The 19,245-nt window shown below is 39.9% G+C and overlaps 1 protein-coding gene across 3 annotated transcripts in view; it reads right to left on the bottom strand.

The window, feature by feature from the left end:
• The window catches only part of kank4 (KN motif and ankyrin repeat domains 4), a 90,757-nt gene that overhangs the window by 52,354 nt on the left and 19,158 nt on the right, over window positions 1–19,245 (bottom strand). The window contains exon 1 of one of the 3 annotated variants that reach the window (XM_086047744.1): window positions 5,298–5,317. The exons of the other annotated variants lie outside the window; for them this stretch is intronic. The gene's annotated coding sequence lies outside the window, so the exon portion shown is untranslated. Of the gene's footprint in view, window positions 1–5,297; window positions 5,318–19,245 lie in introns of those variants that run through there. 3 annotated transcript variants of the gene reach the window in all.

The following is a 19,245-nucleotide window of genomic DNA, read 5'->3' as shown; positions in this document are numbered from 1 at the left end:
AGAAAATTATTCAGTGAGTGATTTATTCTTTGAAGGATTGATATGAAATATATGTATACAGTAAAACACTCCGGTGCGCAGTATTGGTGTAATGTTCCTGACAGAATTTGAAAATAAGAAACTTAAGATCAATTGTTCAGGAAGGAAGAAGGAAAATAAGGAAACAAAAGACATATCAATATAATCTGCCACTACAGAGACTGTATGTGGTATACGTGTTGTGTTGATATTTGTTGAATGTTGTTGCTGTCTTTTTAATTTTATTTTAATTTGTATTTATTTATACAAAGATTTATTGTTTATTGTTCTTCATTTTTATGCAAATGTTCCATATCATTGAGAATTGAAAGATAAATGAACTTAAAAAGGGTGTACTTTAATTATTTTTGCTTTAATATCATCAGTATATAAGTGGTATCTAACAACAACAATAGTATCGTTTATCGTGATTGCTTCTGGGTTAAAAACATCATCTGCAAAAATGTGTTATCATGACAGGCTTACTAATTAAAAAAATGTAAATACAGTACACTGACTAAAGTGAAATATTGATTACTACCACCATGCTTAGCATGTTTTTTGGGAGAAACCCTACTCATGAGATTGTGGGGTGAAACTTGCAGCTGTCTACTGGTGTGGACTGAATGGGTGGTAACAGTGGGGAAATGCCCGTATTTTGAAGGTAATGGCTGATCGTAGCGTATTGCAAAAACAAAACAAAAAGACCTACAAATTAATTCATTTTTGGAAAAATAAACTCAGTTCAGTTTTATATGAATTATGAACCAAATAAGTTCATTAAAAAAACTTTGAATTACTCCGCGTGGAAAATGAAATTCCTCAACACTGTCGACGTGCTACAATTGCATATGTTGGGATCCCAACCACAATGGTAGGATAAGGTAGAGAACTAAACACACCTCAGTCCAATAATGTAATGACAACGGGAATTGAATAGGAAGGTCTACCACCGCAGAATGTAAACAAACCAGATCAGGGTGTACCATTCCAAACCATACTATGGCAAACTATAATGTGCTGCTTCGTGGTTTATGATGGTAAACATGGCAACCAGGTTGACAATCACCCTCCCACAATTTGTGAATTATATGATGACTCAAGTTGACTTTTTATTGCTGTTAGAGGAGTCCAACAGCCCTCCCTACTTTTTTGTATGTACTATGATCATTGCATTATGTCAAACCAAAAAGAAGCAAAGACAAATTGGATAGGAAAGCCGCATCTCATCACTACAACAGAGAGCCTTGTGAGTCCAATAAAAAAATGACTAATCTGTAAAAAGCAAAAGCAAGTATGAAGTTTTCTGGAGCATGTCAAAACTATTTTAGATGAGAAGCAAGTAAGCGTTTGCTCAGCACGTCAGCCCAACTCTCCACTGGATTGTTATGTGTGAACTGTTCCCAGGGTCGATCAGAAAGACTTACAGATGCGCTACAGAGGCCCCGCGGCTATTAAGCAGTCTAAATATCTTCACCAGTTGGGAGTTCAAAACTTTCCATGTGAAATGTAGTACAATGCCATTGTGAATGACAATGAGAGCACGAAGGAGCGCCTGCAAATTAGAAATGAGTAAAGCTGCGTGTCATTTTGTGTTTGCGGCACAAATGCTTCCAGAGAGCCCGTTTGACCACTGGTTCCTCTGCTACTGTTAAAATATTCTGGTGCTGTCATGGATGTGTGAATGAGATGATTAGTCTCATTCCATTAAAGCATTCACCATCATCACTAACGGAGAGTAGAACACGTCTGAAAGAGCGCTATGGGCAAAATTACATCAGGATATCTGTGCTGTGCTTGGAACATTGACACCCATCTGTCATCTCATCTGCCCCGACCCGGTTGGAAGAGGTGGGCTTGCACAGGCTCCCGACCTCGATTGGCTTATTTGTGCAAACACATTTTAGAAGTCATAATCTTCTTTTAAAGGAGAAGTCAAACAAACATTTTTTTTTTCAAGAATATGTTATTTGCAGGCCCACTAGTTGGAACAAGGCATTCTGATAAATATTGTGTTTGTGGAATAAGAGTTAATCCGATTTTAGCCAACTCTGGGGGCGGCTATTTAGTCACTTCTGACGACTGAAAATGACATCACAACTACTCGGGCTCAGGTAATGACCAATCACAGCTCACCTGTTTTCTGAAGCCGAGCCATGATTGCTCATTATTGAGCCCTGAGCATCTGTGATGTCATATTCAGTCAACAGAAGTGACAAAATAGCCACCCCCTCTGGAGATGGCTAAAAATGGGTGTACTCATATTCCACAAACGCAATGTTAATCAGAATGCCTTGTTTCAACTAGTTGGCCTGCATAGAACACATTCTTTAAGACGTTGTGGTAAATACATGTGTTTCTATCAATTATCCATCATCCATACATCCATCTTCTCTGCTAAAGAAACAGACTGGAATGGCACCTCACCCAGAGTGAAAGAAACCTTCTCCCAACTATTTTTATTTAACAAATGAATGCAAAATGGTTGTTTTGCTCCAATGAGTCTTAGTTGCTCTCGGTGTATTTCATGTGCTACTCCTTCAGAGATTTGCATTATAATTTCTACAACTTCTGTTATACAACTGAGAACCATCACTGCATGGTTGTGGTCCGAATGGCTTAGCTTCATAGTTTATCTGTCGGCCACAGGTTTATACTAAGATAGTATTGATATATCTTTTCTTTATGCTGTAGGAGAGCAGAGATGATGAGCAATGGCTACTAGTATTAAATGAAGGACATTCTATTTGAAACATTTTACAGTGTTTACATTGTTTCTAGATACTAAAAACATCACAAACTCCTCTTAAAAGTTAGAAGAAAAGCCTTGTGTATACACTTCTGAAATTTTGACATAGCTCTACTATTATGCTAATCTCATCTGATTCTAATTTAAGAATTTTAAGCGATGCAGCTGCAGTCTGTCCTATAAACTCCAACTATGGTCCTCAAGAAGATCATGTGAGAATGCCATGTTAATGGAGTTAAAGAAACAAGCCATCCATTCCAAGGGCATCTTTTATTCTGCTGTAAACTGAAGACAATACCCACAGATAGCAAGGCTGAGACAGAAAAGGGGGGAGTATTCCCTGAGCAGGGGAATGATATCAAATTATATCAATCTCACCTACTCTTCTTACCCAACCTCCTTCTTTGCTCAAGGAGGAGTAAAAGAAGAAGGTGCCCAAGGTCACTCCTATTCACTCTGTCATGCCTTTCAGGTTAAAACGGAATAGAGGACAAATGTCATTTCTGCTGAGTTTGGAAATCATTGTTTTATTCAGAGCAGCAACAGTAGACAGGGAGGCATTGTCACACTTAGCTAAGATGCGACGGCCTGAAAAGTGCCTCCATTTTTTATGTACTTATTTATTTTTTTAAAAGGCAATTTGGACAAGACTCATGAGAACATGCCGTGCATCCCCCATGATGTCAACTTTGAGCAGTCGCAAAGAGGCAAAGACGAGTGAAAACACTGGAAGCCAGACACAAAGATAAAAAGGATTTAAGACACCCCATCCGAAAGGGAGAATGAGTGCTTCATTATGTATCTTACTGTCAGACTAAATATACTTCAGCAATCTATCAGTGCATCAGCATATATCGTACACACCCACACAGACACGCACACAGATACAGAGTAGTCCAATCATTATACAGGGAGTTCAAGTGCAAAGCCCGAGTTAAGTGTTAAAGGTCAGCAAATATTAATGCAGACTATCACACTACACAAACACATGAACACACCCACGCACGCACACACACCCACGCACGCACACACGGACACACTCAAGACAATTTAATTAACATACAGCACAGTGTGGTCCTTGGCCACATAACATTCCATCACATTACGGTCTGTATACAGCACATAATGAGAATATCGCGAGTAGCCAAGATTGTGTATTTAAAACTGTACTGTATATTTTGTCATCTAGCTTTTGGAGTTGGAATTATCTCACTAACACAAGAAGAACAAGAACACAGTATTGTGTTGTCACAAACTGCTGGAAAATAATGGAATCTGATCAACCGAAAGCAGTTGAGGTACACAATAGTACATGTCTTCGTATGGTGATTACTTACTATGAATATGCAATAACATGCAATATGAATAGCCTGTTTCTCAAAATCTGTGTTTCTTTTAGCCTGTTTCTCCTCATCTCAATATGTCCACATCAGCCAGGTTAAAACCAGATAAAGCAGACAGGCAGTGACGAGGCTACTCTTCAAGCCATGTTTACTTTCCAAACCTCCCGCAAATTACCGGGTTCTTGAAATAGGCTAGCACCAATCTCCGGTGAGGATAAATGAGCATTTAGTTTTACTGTGGGACCAGAGGATGAAATGAAATATTGAAGATAAACACCATGATACATAATAGCAATAATAACCTGTCTGTTTTGTCATTGTGAGAGAATTATGAGGTAACATATCAAACCAAAACAACATTTTAGCTTGTAATGCCATCAGAAATCGGATTCATTCCGTACATGTACCGGTAAGTAAAACTGCAGTAAACCTCTCTTCATTTATGAGAAGACTTCAACTCTGCCTTCACAAAAATCCCTTAAGAAAGAGATAGCCTCTTTAGATATCCCTCATAAGCTTTTAAAAGAATGTTTACAAGCCTTTCATTGAATAATTGTCTCATAAATGAACATCTGAGTATTCTAATGGAGTTTGGGGGAATGTGATAGGCAATTGCAAGGAGCAGAAGAAGGTTTTTCACTTTAACAGAAAATCGTTTTTACAATCAAACAGCTCATCTGATGTCCATTAAAAGAACATGAAGCACTTAGGTACTGTACTACAACACATTTAGTGTAAAACTGACAAAAATATTTTTTGTAAGACAATATCAATGTAGAAACAACAGACAGCACAATGACCTCGTAGTTAGCACGTCTTTTTCACATTTCTGAGGTTTGGCGTTTAAATCACGGACTCTGTTGTGTTCGTGTTCGAATGAAAGAATATTCAAAAACATTCTCTCCATGCTTTGCGTGGGTTTTCTCCAGGTACTTCCGCTTACGCCCACATTTAAAAAAACATCCTGTTCTCTGTGCGAATCTAGGTTCTGACCCTCCCAACGGCTGTAAATAAGCGGTTTCACGTCACAGTTTGCAGGTCAAAATTTGTATTTTGCACCACATTAATACATATCAAATAGCAAAACTTAAAAGCAAACGCCGATACAACCGTCAAAAGAAAGTACAAGAATTACAATAATCACCGAGACGGTTCCAAAAAAGCTTCGCTGGGCTCACGTTGCTTACCACTGGTAGTCCTAGGTCGAGAGAAGCTCTGTGCTACTTACACAGAAACAGCTAGCATGCAACAGCTGGTTACTAATGTGCCTAAATACCGGTACATTGAGGAGTCACTCCTAAGTCAGTAATCATCAGCAACGTGGCAGCGAATAAGATACATCTCAAGTATCATACTCACAAAGGGATTAGGAAAAAAGACTAAATGATACGCTAACCTAAGATTGACATGGCTAGCAGATGTAAGCGCAATTAAGTGCTTCAGTGATCGATTACACTTTTCCACACGTCTGGCTGGAACTGCGTTCAAGCAGTGAACATTCAACTTTGAACAGCAAAAGATCAGGAAAATTATACGTGTCTGGATTATGGAAGGAAAATCACGTCAGCCATAAGGAAATTTGCCTATAAGCTTAAAAGTATAATCATATAATATGAAATATTTAGAATCAATCAGTAATATTATTTTCACAATAGTTTTGACTTTGACTTTTGAGGTCTGCACAATAAATGTGCTCAACATTACATTACAACAGAGCTATTTAAAAGAATAATAAATGTAGCTTTGCTTCTAGACATGGAAATCAAGTTTACTGCTACATACAATGTGAATTTAAGAAATAAAAAGTGCTGATTGTATATATTGCTGGCGTTGCGCCAAAACCTTGTACCACCAAAAGAGTCCATTTTCAGGACCCCTAAAATGGCAAGTTTGTTCAACCATTAGCATTGCATTGTGAAAGCGCAACAAGCCATTTTGAACACTTTAGATTGGTCGATAATGTGTAAAAATAATACCCATGTGTGTGGACTGAACAATAGTATTGATTTGATTTGATGAAATTCACCAAAAATGTGATTTATAAGGTTGTGGCCCGATGACACCAATATATAAAAAACGAGAGCCAATTGTTCATTCATTACACTGTCATATTTTTATTGTTTAATAAAACCCTAATTTAAAGTCCCCGGGGATTAACTTGTTTAAAAAAAATGCTCCACACACAGTTAAAAAATTGCTCCTCAAATGAAGTCATTGATTCGCAAAATTGCTCCGCAAAGAAAAAAAAAATTCTAGCCTTGTCTCCAATGTGGAGTTTTCAAGTTCTCCCCATGCTTGCACAGGTTTTCTCCAGGTGTTTTCTCCTACATTACAAAAAATGCATGTTAAGTTAAATAAAAACTCAGAATTGCCCTTTGGTGTGAATGATAGTGAACAGTTAATCACAGAGATGGGCATTCCGTCCGGCCCATTTTGTGGACAGACAGGCGGAGGTCGAGAAGTCTTTTAAAGAGGACAGACTAGGCAAGGACAGAAGTGTGTTTTCATCCGTCCCTCTATTTGTCCCTAAGCGGGTCAAGTACCGATTTACATGTTGTGTTGGGTTCTATTAAAATGCAAGACCACTGTTCTCTTCTGCGATACCACGGAGCCGTCTTTAATAACTGCCTGTACAACACTCATGTGCCTTCCCTTTGCATGCGAAGTATGTCCTTGTGTGGGACATCTCTACAGCGTAAAAATCTCTATCAGCACGGACGTACATTTAAACGGCACGGAAGTGGAAGTCTTTCATCTTAAAATAACCTTGCATTGCTGTATTTTGCAATAATGCAATAAAAACTGAAAACGTATTGCATTATAAAGCAAAATTTTGGCAATAAAATGTAATATCATTGCTAGCTTGCTAGCAAGCCAGCCAGCCCGCACCCCGCATGTCGCTCCTACTCAACGTTTTCTCCTACATTACAAAAAATGCAGAAAATACAGAGTAACAGACCTAAAAATGGCACAAGACCCGCCACAGGAACGACTTGTAAACAAGCAGGGCAAGTCGAAATCGCTTATTTTGTTACATTTTGGGTTTGCCGTGGAAGATGGCGAGCAAAGACGTACAAAGTACAACTTGTCTCTGCATCCACCGGCAACACAACGAATCTATTCAACCAACGTTTGGTTTACGATGATGTTATGATACACCAAAGCAAGAAAACACCGAGTTAGATTTGGCGGCGTCCACAACGCCAATCTCAGTCGTTGAATCACTGTACGCAGCAACCTCCGCCCATCAACATCGGAGGGACACAAATGATAACAGAATCTATTGCCCGGACAAGGCTTCCAAATGTTTAGAGCACAGACTCCACTTCGCAATCGGTACGAGGAATTTATTTTAAATAACATATCTTATGCAAATATACACTACTTTTACTAGCACAAAAATAGAAACCATGCTAAACATTATTACTGTGACTTGTGTTAAATTTCTTGTGTAGTCTATAATATGAAGTCAAATTTTTTTGTGTTCATTTTTGTGTCAAATTGCTTCAAATGCAATTTGCAAACATATTATTGGTCATTATATTGTAATAGAGTTTATATATGGCCTACTGTAATTTAGAAGTGTTGCATAGATTACGTACTAGTATGTAACAGTCAACATTTAAATTATTTTGACCCAATCAGCATATTAAATTTATAATTTATCAGAAGCAAATTACTTTAACTTTATTTACTATATGTAAATATTACTTTAAAAACAAAACAAAAAAGGCTCCAGACAAAGATCTAAATGTATAGATGAATAGCATGTCTGTTATGCTGTCAAAATTGGCATTTTACTCCAAGCAGTTTACTACTTTGGCAATTTATAAGTGCATAGCAAGTTAACTCGTTTGTTTATACAAGAAAACTATACTTTAATGTATACATTTGCACTTTATTTTTTTTTATAATTAATTCAATACATTTTGTTGGGTCCAAAACGAACTTAAATTATTATGGCGTTTCGAAGAATTGTGTCTTAATATTTTACATGTTTGAACCTGTTCTTGGTTTGTAGCAAAAAATAAATAATCGTTTGAATAATTGTGATTTATTATTACCCAAATAATCGTGATTAATATTTTTTTCATAATCGAGCAGCCCTACTGCTAAATCCCTGACATGAATTCCAGTGGCAAAATTACACACAGACGTTGCCTGCATTGACAGTGATAACTCAAACTAGAGTGTGGCTCTTCCTTGTGCTTACTTTTGTCATTTTTCACCACTTTACAGAGCTCAGGAAGCCAATTACAAATGTGCAGTAGCAGAAGGCACTGGATAGGAAAGCAGACTGTCCATGCGAAAACCTGGCTGTGCTTAGTCAACCGTCGATGTTGGCTTAGACCATATCTCTGCTTGTGCGTGCGCTTCCTGATTAGTACATAGTGCGTTCTACTAGCTTTTATCAGCAATGAGAAAAATGATCAAAAACAGGAAATGAACGTAATAATGTTATGAAATCTGATGGATTAATTTCATTGCATATTTAATTTAAGGGGCGCAAAATGCAGGGAAATTATTTTTAAAGAGAATTTTTTTTTTAATCTTTTTGTACCTACTTCTAGGCCACTGCGGTCTATATAAATCCATCCATCCATTCATGTTCTTCTACTTACATCAAGTGATGTGTGAGCTGGAGCCAATCCCATTTGACCCTTGTGGGAGATGAGGCATACCTTTGAGGACTCCTCTCACATCCCAATTGCATGCATACGAGGTTAATTAAAGATTCTAAATTGGTCATAGATGTGAATGTGAGCGTGAATGGTTGGTTGTATGTCTTCTCTGTGATTGACTAGCGACAAGTTCAGGGTTTAACTCACTTCTAGCCCATTGTCAGATGGGACAGGCTCCAACCCACAAATGGATGGATGGATTGATGGAAAATGTTTGTGTAATCACATTACATCATGAAATAAACAATTGCCTGAGATGAGCAAAGTCATTATAACAATGATAGATGCAAACAATTAATGTTGACCATTTCTAATTTAAGGTAAATTCATAAAGGTATCGTTGCTTTAATGAGCGTGTAACGTATTGTGCATTTAAGTCTACATACTTGCTATGAGCACAGTTTAATTGTCGATGTGGACCTGACTTTACATAACCATGACTGCTGTCCTGTTGACATACAACCACAGCAGTGTATTTTGGAAACACTCAAAGGGTATGACCTTATAATGAGGACAAGAGAGAGCCACAAACAGGAAGCAAGCAGAAATAGTAAACTGGTCAGCGCAGTGGGATTCATGTCGCAACTACATGAGTTTACACTCCCATGACATTTGTTGCCTCGGCCTCTTCAGAACTGAATGTACACTTGGTTCTTAATACAGTATCTCCTGTGTCTGCATTATGACTCGGCTCTCTATCTCCTGTTGCTCACTGTCACCAGTGTGGCCACAACTTGACTACTCAACGCAGCACTCCCTCTTGTTCTCTCTCCTTCAACAGCAGGATACTGACCTGTTTGATTGGGTAGTGATATGGTGATGTCAGAAAAAAATGAAAATTGCTACACTGCAAGAAAGTAGAGAAGGCTGGAGAGAGTGACTATTTTTGGACATCCACACTTTCTACAATGAGACAATATCAAAAGGGAACAGGGGTTGTCAAAAGAGGATAAAGGATGGAAAATTACATAAGCCCCCTTTCCATTAGGACCAGAAATAGCTGAGAATTAATATCAGATTACACATTGAATATGAACCAATTTTCCTGGAAAATGTAGAATTACAGAGACAGAGTGGTTATACAACATAGTTGCATTGCAGTGAAAATGTATAGATGTCGTTACAAGGAAATAACTATGGAATCTCAACTTTGAGAATCTGTGTAAGTTTAACTTTCAAAATGAAATCATGGCCAAAGGATCTGTGCTTTAACTGCTTTACAATTTAACGATAAAATCAGATATCCAACCATCCAGCCTTCAATCTCTCAAATACTGGCCTCAAGGCCTTGATGTATCATCAAGGTGACCACGATTTCCAAACATTGAAGAAGAAGAGCTGAAGGTTCCGTGCCAACCAACACAATTCATCTTCACGAAAGCCACAGTTCCAGCTGAAGAAAAAAACGCTTCAAAGAATGATGCTGCCACAAGCATGCTTCAATGTAGCTACAGAATGTAGGTGTTCCTTTGGTGATGATGACCTTTTGGTCTCAGATGGTTTTATGTTGTAGGATTCAAGATCTACCTACTCTAGAGCCTATAGACAAGAAGAAGTTGGGAGACTGTTTTCACACGTACTAAACAACCAGAACTTGCCAGAAAAATCATGCAGTTCCTTCCATTTTGCTGTCAGCATCTGACCAGTTTTCTTTTCATCAATTCTCGGGAATGTTTTTGCAGTGTCATATCTTCACCACTTGATGATAACTGTGTATAGACACACAAACACGTGCCAAAAGGGTGTGCACTTGTGTGCTACCACTGTACCTCAGTTATTTTGACATTTACTATAGTTCCACTACTTTTACACAAGAAAAGAATACAGGTTACGGGTCATATTAAAAGGAGCACGTTTTTAAATGATGTATTTTGAGTTATTTTTTTAATTTGACAAAAAGCTGGCATTCAGACAGAGTGTGTAAGAACAGAGTGAGATTGACCACAGCAAGAGATGGGGACATAAGGACATTCGGGAAGGCACAATGCAACTCATTTTGTACAACGCAGGAGAGCCAATAGACTAATAATTGTATCATGCCGGATGTTGTTTCTAGAGCACAGTAATTTGCTTCTATTTGTTATGGTCAGAGATGTAGCAACATGCATCCTCTAATGGCTTTCTGCTGTATTATTGTCTCATTATTGCTTTCTTCTTCTGCTTCAGTTTGTGTGTGTGTGTCATTACTCCAACATGAAAAACATGAGAAAGATGGAAGCAAAACAATGATAATAATAATCATTATCATTATCCTAATTATATAAAAAAAAAACGTGCCCAGGTGCCATAGAAAGTGTTAGCATTGCTATGCAGTATATCCACACATATTTAGTTTTATAACCATCATTAAATTAATAACATTATTTCAGTTCTATCCATTGATAAATGCCCACTAAACGTTTGGACAAGTGAGGTAGAAAATGTTTCCCGCAGGGCTGTCAGTCTAAAGTGGCTGCCTCGGCGCACCGTCTCCTGGCTCAATTCTGCTGATGGGCCACTAAATTTCAATGAAGCCAACACAATGAAGAGACTCGGTGGCCACAAGACATGGCCCACATATCGGGAACTAACCAATCAGCAGAAAGCTGCTTTCCACATCAAATGAAGGGAGAACAGAGACCCAATCGCAGCAAAGTGTATTTACATATTGATTTTTTGGGGAATATTTATGAGAAATTGGACCATTTAAATCACAGGTATTTCCGACCAACAAAAATAGCTTGAAAACAGACATTTTGCTCATTTACAAGCCAAATTATCTTGCAAATTCAATAAAAGATATTTTTGTGTATGAGTATGCATTTTATGAGGGGGACCTTTAATCAATAAGTTTGCTGCCTTTTGATCCAAATGAGCTCTTATTGTGCCTTCTATATATGATTCCTATTACACGTTAAATGACAGCTGAATAAGGTTCAGAATTAGGACATTGTTGGCCAATTCATAATTTGACATAAATAAATGAAATCCAGTTAAGTGGTACAATTCAGTTTCCAGTATGATTGGGATATAGAAGAATCTCATTGTATGAGCCTCTGCATCATTCCTGCTTTCTTTGAGCCTACAAAGGACAGAATAGGGAGCAAGAAAGAGGAAAAAAATGAATGTTGTGCCTTCGGATTGGAATTATGTTATTGTGTATATACCGAGGAGTGTGGTACCGGTATGTGCTTGAGGGGGTTCTACGAAGATGCTGGCCACACGATGACCAGAGGCGTGGTTATCCTTAGGATTACACTTTAATCAATCTAAAGCTCCAGCATCTCCTCTCCCACCATAGTAATCCTATGTAAGACTATTTCAGCCTGTCCTCTTCTCTTTGACCACTATTGTTGAACATGACACACAGCTTTATGTCATATTGGAGACGTAAGACCTCCACTTGGAAGCAATGCATCATGACTGACATACAACGAAAAACACGTACAATCTAATTACATTCATGGGCTGTATGAATAATTATTTGGCACTGTCAAAGAAGTATCATTATGTTCATTAATGTGATTAAAGTGGAATTCAACCCAAATATATTTTTTTTCCAGAATATGTTCTATGCAGGCCCAATCGTCCAAACAATCATCTAAATGCCATATTTCAACTTGTGTGCCTGCATAGAACATATTCTGGACAAACGTATGTTTGGGTTGACTACCCCTTTAAGAACTGCAGTGCAATACAAGTGCCTTCATCTTGCTAAATAAGGAAAAGAAAATGGGAAACACCCCGGACGTGGTACTATAGGACCACATTCTCCAGACGAAATAATAAAATGAGCATTATCATTGTAGGCTATTCTTGGAAAGACAGATTTGTCGTTTTGTTTTGTTTTTTGGCTTTCATTAGATTGCACAGTGAAGTGACTGGTGTTCTACTCGTATACAATATGTCTCATGGTCATTTGCCAAAATTTAGATGAATAAATATTAAAACGAGACTAAAAATAATGCAGTAGAGTACACTGGTGCTGCAATAAATCTATGCCCCCTGAAGAACATAATATTCTGCAAACTGTGCCAGGTGAGCCCAATGGATTTGGCTGCTATTGGATTCCATTATGCTCTTTTTTTAAAATGTATTTTTCTCATGAGGAACATAAAGCAATCAAGCAAAATATGCCAAATACTTGTTGGTTCCAGCTCCTTAACCAAGTACGTATTCAGTACTAAGAGAAAGATCAGGGAACCCAGAATCATATTTTTACTGTGCATTGAAAAAAACCACAAGCTCACACGCTGTAGGCTAAACATGCACGCACGCGTCCATGAATTTCAGAACCCAACACGTTTAGTCGTGATTTTCACCAGGACTCTCTCATCTGTCCTCACACAACCTCAATGCATGAATGGAAAGGTGGAGATGGCATTGATTGGACGTGAGAGTCAGAGGGTACAAAAATACCAGGAAAGCATCCGAAACCGACACATCTCTGCCCATACATTTTCTCATCTTCAGTAGGCTTTACGTGGCAATATAAAGGATAATGTTGCTTCTTTAATAAACAAGACTTATGGTCACAAACACACATGCACCGACACCTTTAAAAAATACTAGCTTAAATCTACTGGCAAATAAAAGAGCGGAGGTACAGGTTGTGTCATGGGAAACTCTTTCTTGTTTTTACAGCAAACTAACAGATGGTCACCTAATGCTGACACGCATCAAAGTGTTCCAAACATTAAGGCACTCTGATAAAGAGACAACAGTACTGGACTGAGTAGACACACTAAACACTCCCCATCTGCGACAGCCTTAGTGGCAAATTGGGTTCGTTATTGAGGCTCGTTATATATTTTTTTTCTCTCTCTACGTTAAGCCACAGTTGGCACGAAAGGACTTACTGAAATGGTTTAGAACAAATCTGGGGCTCTGGGTTGCTGCCAATGGCTGCATTGCATTGAGGGGATTCAAGCAGCTTAGTCGGCAGCAGACAATGCACAACGGTGGCATCATAACACAGAAAAATAAAGCGTCAGTAGGTCACTTGTGATTTGTCTTTGGGCCATAACGCAGGCTGGTCCGACAATGCCTTGCACTCAGATATTGACTGCATGACCACCTCACAGGAAGAATATTTATTGACAGTATGAGGATGCATTGAGGGTCATATTTTCATGCCGAATGCAAGTCTACACAGTCTGCGCGCATGGGTGGAGTTTTCTTTTTATTTGGTGTTTTCCTAGACTTTGCACAGTTAGAATTGGAAGTAATGGGGGGTTTTCGCCATTGTGCACCATTTTCGGATGGAATGAGTCAACACCCGGTCAACCGAGGCACGCTGCCCTCAATCCATTTCAAATTAGGGTGTTGGAAGTGCCTGACATTGCAAAAGCGGAAATTCACTTGCTGGGGGTCCAAGAGATGAGATTGGCGCCTGCAGTTTGTTTGTATAGTATACTGCAAGGTCTCCCTTGTGGATGATGTAGTTGGCCGTGTATTTGACGTGGCCCATCGGAGACCATCTTGCACCCCTGATTGTGCGCCAAAAAGTTGTGTTAATTGGTACTATTGTATTGTGGTGGTATTACAGCATTGTTAGTTGTCATTCAGTCTGCAATCTTGCCACTCAAAGCTGAAACATGTATTACTCACAAGCTAATTTACGCTGACAGCTGACCAAGTATTACATACTTGAAGACCACATTATCTTCTGTCACCAGAGATAAGAGCACTAGGGCGTAAGGTATTGACACATATGGACGTTTTATTGAAACACTGCATACGTTCTATGCAAGCCCACCAGTTGAAACAAGGCATTCTGATAAATATTGCATTTGTGGGATAAGAGTTAATCCACCAGTTTTTAGCTATTTCTGGAGGCAGCCATTTTGTTACTTCTGTCGACTGAAAATGACATCACAACTGCTCAGGGCTCAGGTAACAACAAATCACGGCTGATCTGTTTTCTGAAGCTGAACCATGATTGGTGGTTACCTGAGGCTTGAGCAGTTGTGATGTCATTTTCAGTCGACAGAAGTAACAAAATGGATGCCGCCTGTGATAAAAGGGCTGCTTTACTCATATTCCACAAACGCATTAATCAGAAGGCCGTGTTTCAACTGGTGGGCCTGCTGGGAACATATTCTTGAAAAAATATGTTTGGGTTGATTTTCCTTTTAAAGGGGCTAAGAAAATATGAGTGTGGTGAAATGAAATGGCATGGGGCATCGCTGTGAAGTAGTAGCCAGCATGTCTGCCTCACAGATGAGAGGTTGTTCGAATCTCGGCTCCTGTTTATATGTGCACTGCAATCGGTTGGCGATCAGTCCAACCCATTGACAGGTGGCATAGCTGTGACCCCAATGACGACAAATATTATTAAAAATGTATGAAATGAAAAGTCAGAGCTTGTTTATCTTCAGCAAGCACTAAGGATTTTGTTGAATAGTTCCAAAAAGCAGTGAGGAAAAGCAGTATAGAAAATGGCTGGATGGACGTGTAGTATATATATATCCGCTCCAACTGAGCTGTTGCTGTTGAAATTGATTTGTCCAGGTTACAGGTCACATTGAAGGTGAATACAGTTTGGAATGATTTATCATGGTCTCTTTTGTTTGATTGTATTCTAACAGTCTGTTCATGTTTTATATTTACTTTCTATGCTGCATACACAGAGTTGTTGCATACACATTTTGTGTTTATTTATTTATCGTTCTTTGTTTTCTTTCCTCCCCTTCCTTACTCAATATTGTATTTCCCTCCTGCTTTCCTTCATCCATCCTTTAGCACCCACTTTGTTTCAGAAAAGATGCTGCCCACGATATTTGGTTGTGAGGAAAAGAAATATGTCATGCTGCATTTCTTTAATCTTTCTACAATCGGTTAAATATTGAGGAGACAGGAATTTAATTTAAAAATGGTTTGTATCCCTTGCTCTCTTTCTCAAATCAACGTCCTTGGGTTTTGCTTTCATTCCAGAATGCACTCTCACCCACCCTTTGTTTCTTTTTCCCCCTCACACTTGTGCTGCTTCTAAAACAGTGAACATGCTGAATCCTATCTGTAGTATTTTGGCACACTAGTCCACTAGTGGTGACGTTATAAGGGCGCCATCGCGCAATGCGGAAATGTTGAAAATAATAAATGTTGGCGCGCGGTTGCCGGAGTGAGACCAAAGCAAAGCTTGTCTTCATTATACCATCAAATATTACATGGTGTGAGAGTTAAACGTGCTTGTCGACCTGCCGACGGAAGATGGAAAGCACCGGTGTCCCCACGCCACGGATGGACTGGGATTCGTCTAACCTGCCCGATGCGTGGAGAAGGTTTCGCCAGCATGTGGAGCTTATATTTTCAGGTTCGCTACGCTCTAAAAGAGAGGAGGAGAAATGTAGCTACTTTGGGTTGGCGAGAAAGGCCGTAGTGTGTTTAAACATGGACCCTTACGGCGGATGAAGAAAAACTATTGAGGACGTACTACGACAGGTTTGGAACCTACGTTACGCCAAAGGCAAACCCCATCTTCGCACACTATAAATTTCACAAAAAGACGCAGAGTGATAGCGAAAGCTTTGACAAATTTGTGATGGAGCTAAGGCTGGTAGTAAAAGACTGCAACTACCCCAAAAGTGAGGAGATGGTCCGCGACCGAATTATTTTTTGTACAAGCTCGCCAAAAGTCAGTGAAAAATTACTCTGCTATGGTCCTGAGCTCACGCTTGAAAATGCCATTGACATTGCATGAGTTCGCATGAGTTGTCTCAGCAGCAACTTAAAACAATGATTTCCCCTGCTACAAACCTGGCTGGCCAGTCCATGCACGCAGTGAACAGACACACAAATAAAGCAGAACAGAGGCGCCGTGGACGCAAAATGTCCAATGCAGCAGACGGTGGAGCTGGCAAAGAGTGTGTTAAATGCGGACGAGGACACAGCAGCACAGAGGACTGTCCAGCAAAAGGACGACAATGCAATAAATGCAAGAAATTTAACCATTTTGCTAGTGTGTGTAGGACAAATACACAGCAAAAACAGACGAGCTATAAGTCTAAAAAAGTGCACACTGTGTCCGAGTACACTGAAGAATCGCCGCCTGAGTTATTTATTGACAGTATAACAAAACTAAATGCAAACACAGCAAAAGAACAGGCATTTGCAGAGGTGGAAATAGGCAAAGCCAAGCACAAATTGAAGTTCAAAGTTGACACAGGTGCCCAGGCCAATGTAATACCAGCAGACATATTTCACAGCATATTCGGAGATGTGGTGTTAGGTACACCAGACAGTCACATATCAGGATACGGCGGACAGAGACTTGAAGTCAAAGGAGCTTGCAGGCTAACATCTACATACAAAGAAAAAACTATAATGTTAGACTTTGACATCGTTGATGTTAAAAATGCACCTGCTGTCTTAGGCATGATAGCATGTCTGGATTTAAACATAGAAACAAGCACAAGCATCACCGAAGAGTTTGCAGATGTGTTCAAAGGAATTGGGCGCTTCGTGGAAAGATCAATCTTGAATTGGATGAAATGGAAAAAATTGACATTAGTGAAAAGGTGACAGAACCAACCGAGTGGGTGAATGCGTTAGTGGTAGTAGAAAAGCAGAGAACTGGAAGACTCATGGTGTGCCTCGATCCTGGCCCCCTGAACAAAGCCATTCAAAGACCACACTATCCACTTCCGACTCTGGATGATATCACACAGAGACTCGCTGGAGCACAATATTTCAGCATGCTGGATGGATATTGGACCATTAAACTAAGCCATGAATCCTCCATGCTTATGTTCAACACAATTTTCGGCAGATACAGATTCAAACGACTTCCCTTCGGAATCATATCTGCACAGGACGAGTTCCAAAGTAGGGTTTTTGGTCACAAGCTGACACGGGAAGGCATCCGGCCTGACCCCAGCAAGATTAAGGCCATCAAAGAAATGGCTCCCCCACGCAACAAAGCCGAACTGGAGAACATATTGGGCATGGTCACTTACCTCTCTAGATTTGCCCCCAGACTGCCAGAAGCAACAGTCTCCCTCAGACAGTTATTGAAAGAGAGCAACAAGTTTGCATGGAACTCAAATCGCGACACAGCCTTTCAACATGTGAAAGATCTTCTGACGCAGGAGCCAGGCTCTGTACTTACCTACTTTGACCACACCAAAAAGGTAAAGCTGCAAGTTGATGCATCCAAATGCGCGTTGGGAGCTGTTTTACTCCAGGGAGAGAAACCAGTCGTATACTGGAAAGCGCTGAATGACACTGAGGAAAACTACGCTCAGATCGAAAAGGGGCCGTATGCAGTACTTTTTGGTTGTAAACGGTTTCACCAATACATGTATGGTCGTCAGGTGGTCATGGAATCAGACCACAAACCGCTGGGGTCAATCATGCGGAAGCCCCTGGAAGCGGCTCCCCCACGACTCCAACGCATGATCCTGCAACTTCAGCGATACGACATCGTGATCACACACAAGCCTGGGAAGCATACCAGTTGCAGATACACTTTCTCGGAAGTCGATCGAATGCGATGAGAGTTCACTGAGTGAAGGTATGGGACTTAAAAATACACACCGTTGTTAGCAATGCACCAGTAAGTGACAAGAAAATGACAGAAATCAGAGCTGCCACAGACCGAGATGAGCAACTCTCAATGTTGAGGTCAGTCATCATTTCAGGATGGCCTGAGTCACACAAGAAATGTCCACCTCCTATTTCAGCATACAGGAACCACAGGGATGAGATCTCAGAGACAAATGGTATCCTGCTCAAAGGAGAAAAAATCATTGTACCCCACTCACTCAGACCAGTAATGCTTTCACGCATTCACACTAAACATTTAGGTATTGAAAAATCCAAGCAACGAGCGAGAGATATACTGTTCTGGCCCGGGATGGGTAAAGGGATAGAGGCGTTGGTAGAATAATGCAGCATTTGCCAGGAACGACGTAACTACATCCAAAAGGAGCCGATGATTTCACATGATTCCAGAACGACCCTGGCAGGCGATTGCCACAGATCTGTTCGCATGGAACAATACTGACTACATCGTCGTCGTTGTTTACTTCAGCAGATACTTTGAAGTAGAAAAAAATCACCAACCTCATATCCAACGCTGTCATAAAAAAACTCAAGGCTATGTTTGCTAGATTTGGCATACCACAAACACTAATCAGCGACAATGGACCTTGTTACAATTTACGAGAGTTCAAAGACTTTGCTAGTGCATGGGACTTCGCGCACATTACAAGCAGCCCACTGTACCCACAGAGCAATGGGTTGGCTGAAAAGACTGTCCAGACAGCCAAAGCCCTTATGGACAAAGCTCATGCACAGCATGAAGACCCCTACTTAAGCCTGTTGGATATCGGCCTATATCGAAACACCCCGGTCGATGGACTGAAATTGCCAGCGCAGCTGTTGATGAGCAGGCGTTTGCGCTCAATCCTTCCATCCACCGAGAAACAACTTCAACCCGAGCTTGTATGTCGCAACACAGTTCACAGCCGGA

Source organism: Filicampus tigris, chromosome 12, assembly GCF_054856515.1.
Source record: "Filicampus tigris isolate MCC_2025a chromosome 12, RoL_Ftig_1.0, whole genome shotgun sequence".
In the NCBI taxonomy this organism is placed as follows: domain Eukaryota; kingdom Metazoa; phylum Chordata; class Actinopteri; order Syngnathiformes; family Syngnathidae; genus Filicampus; species Filicampus tigris.
Note: the sequence above shows the minus strand (reverse complement) of the source record. Positions and strands in the feature narration are given on the sequence as shown.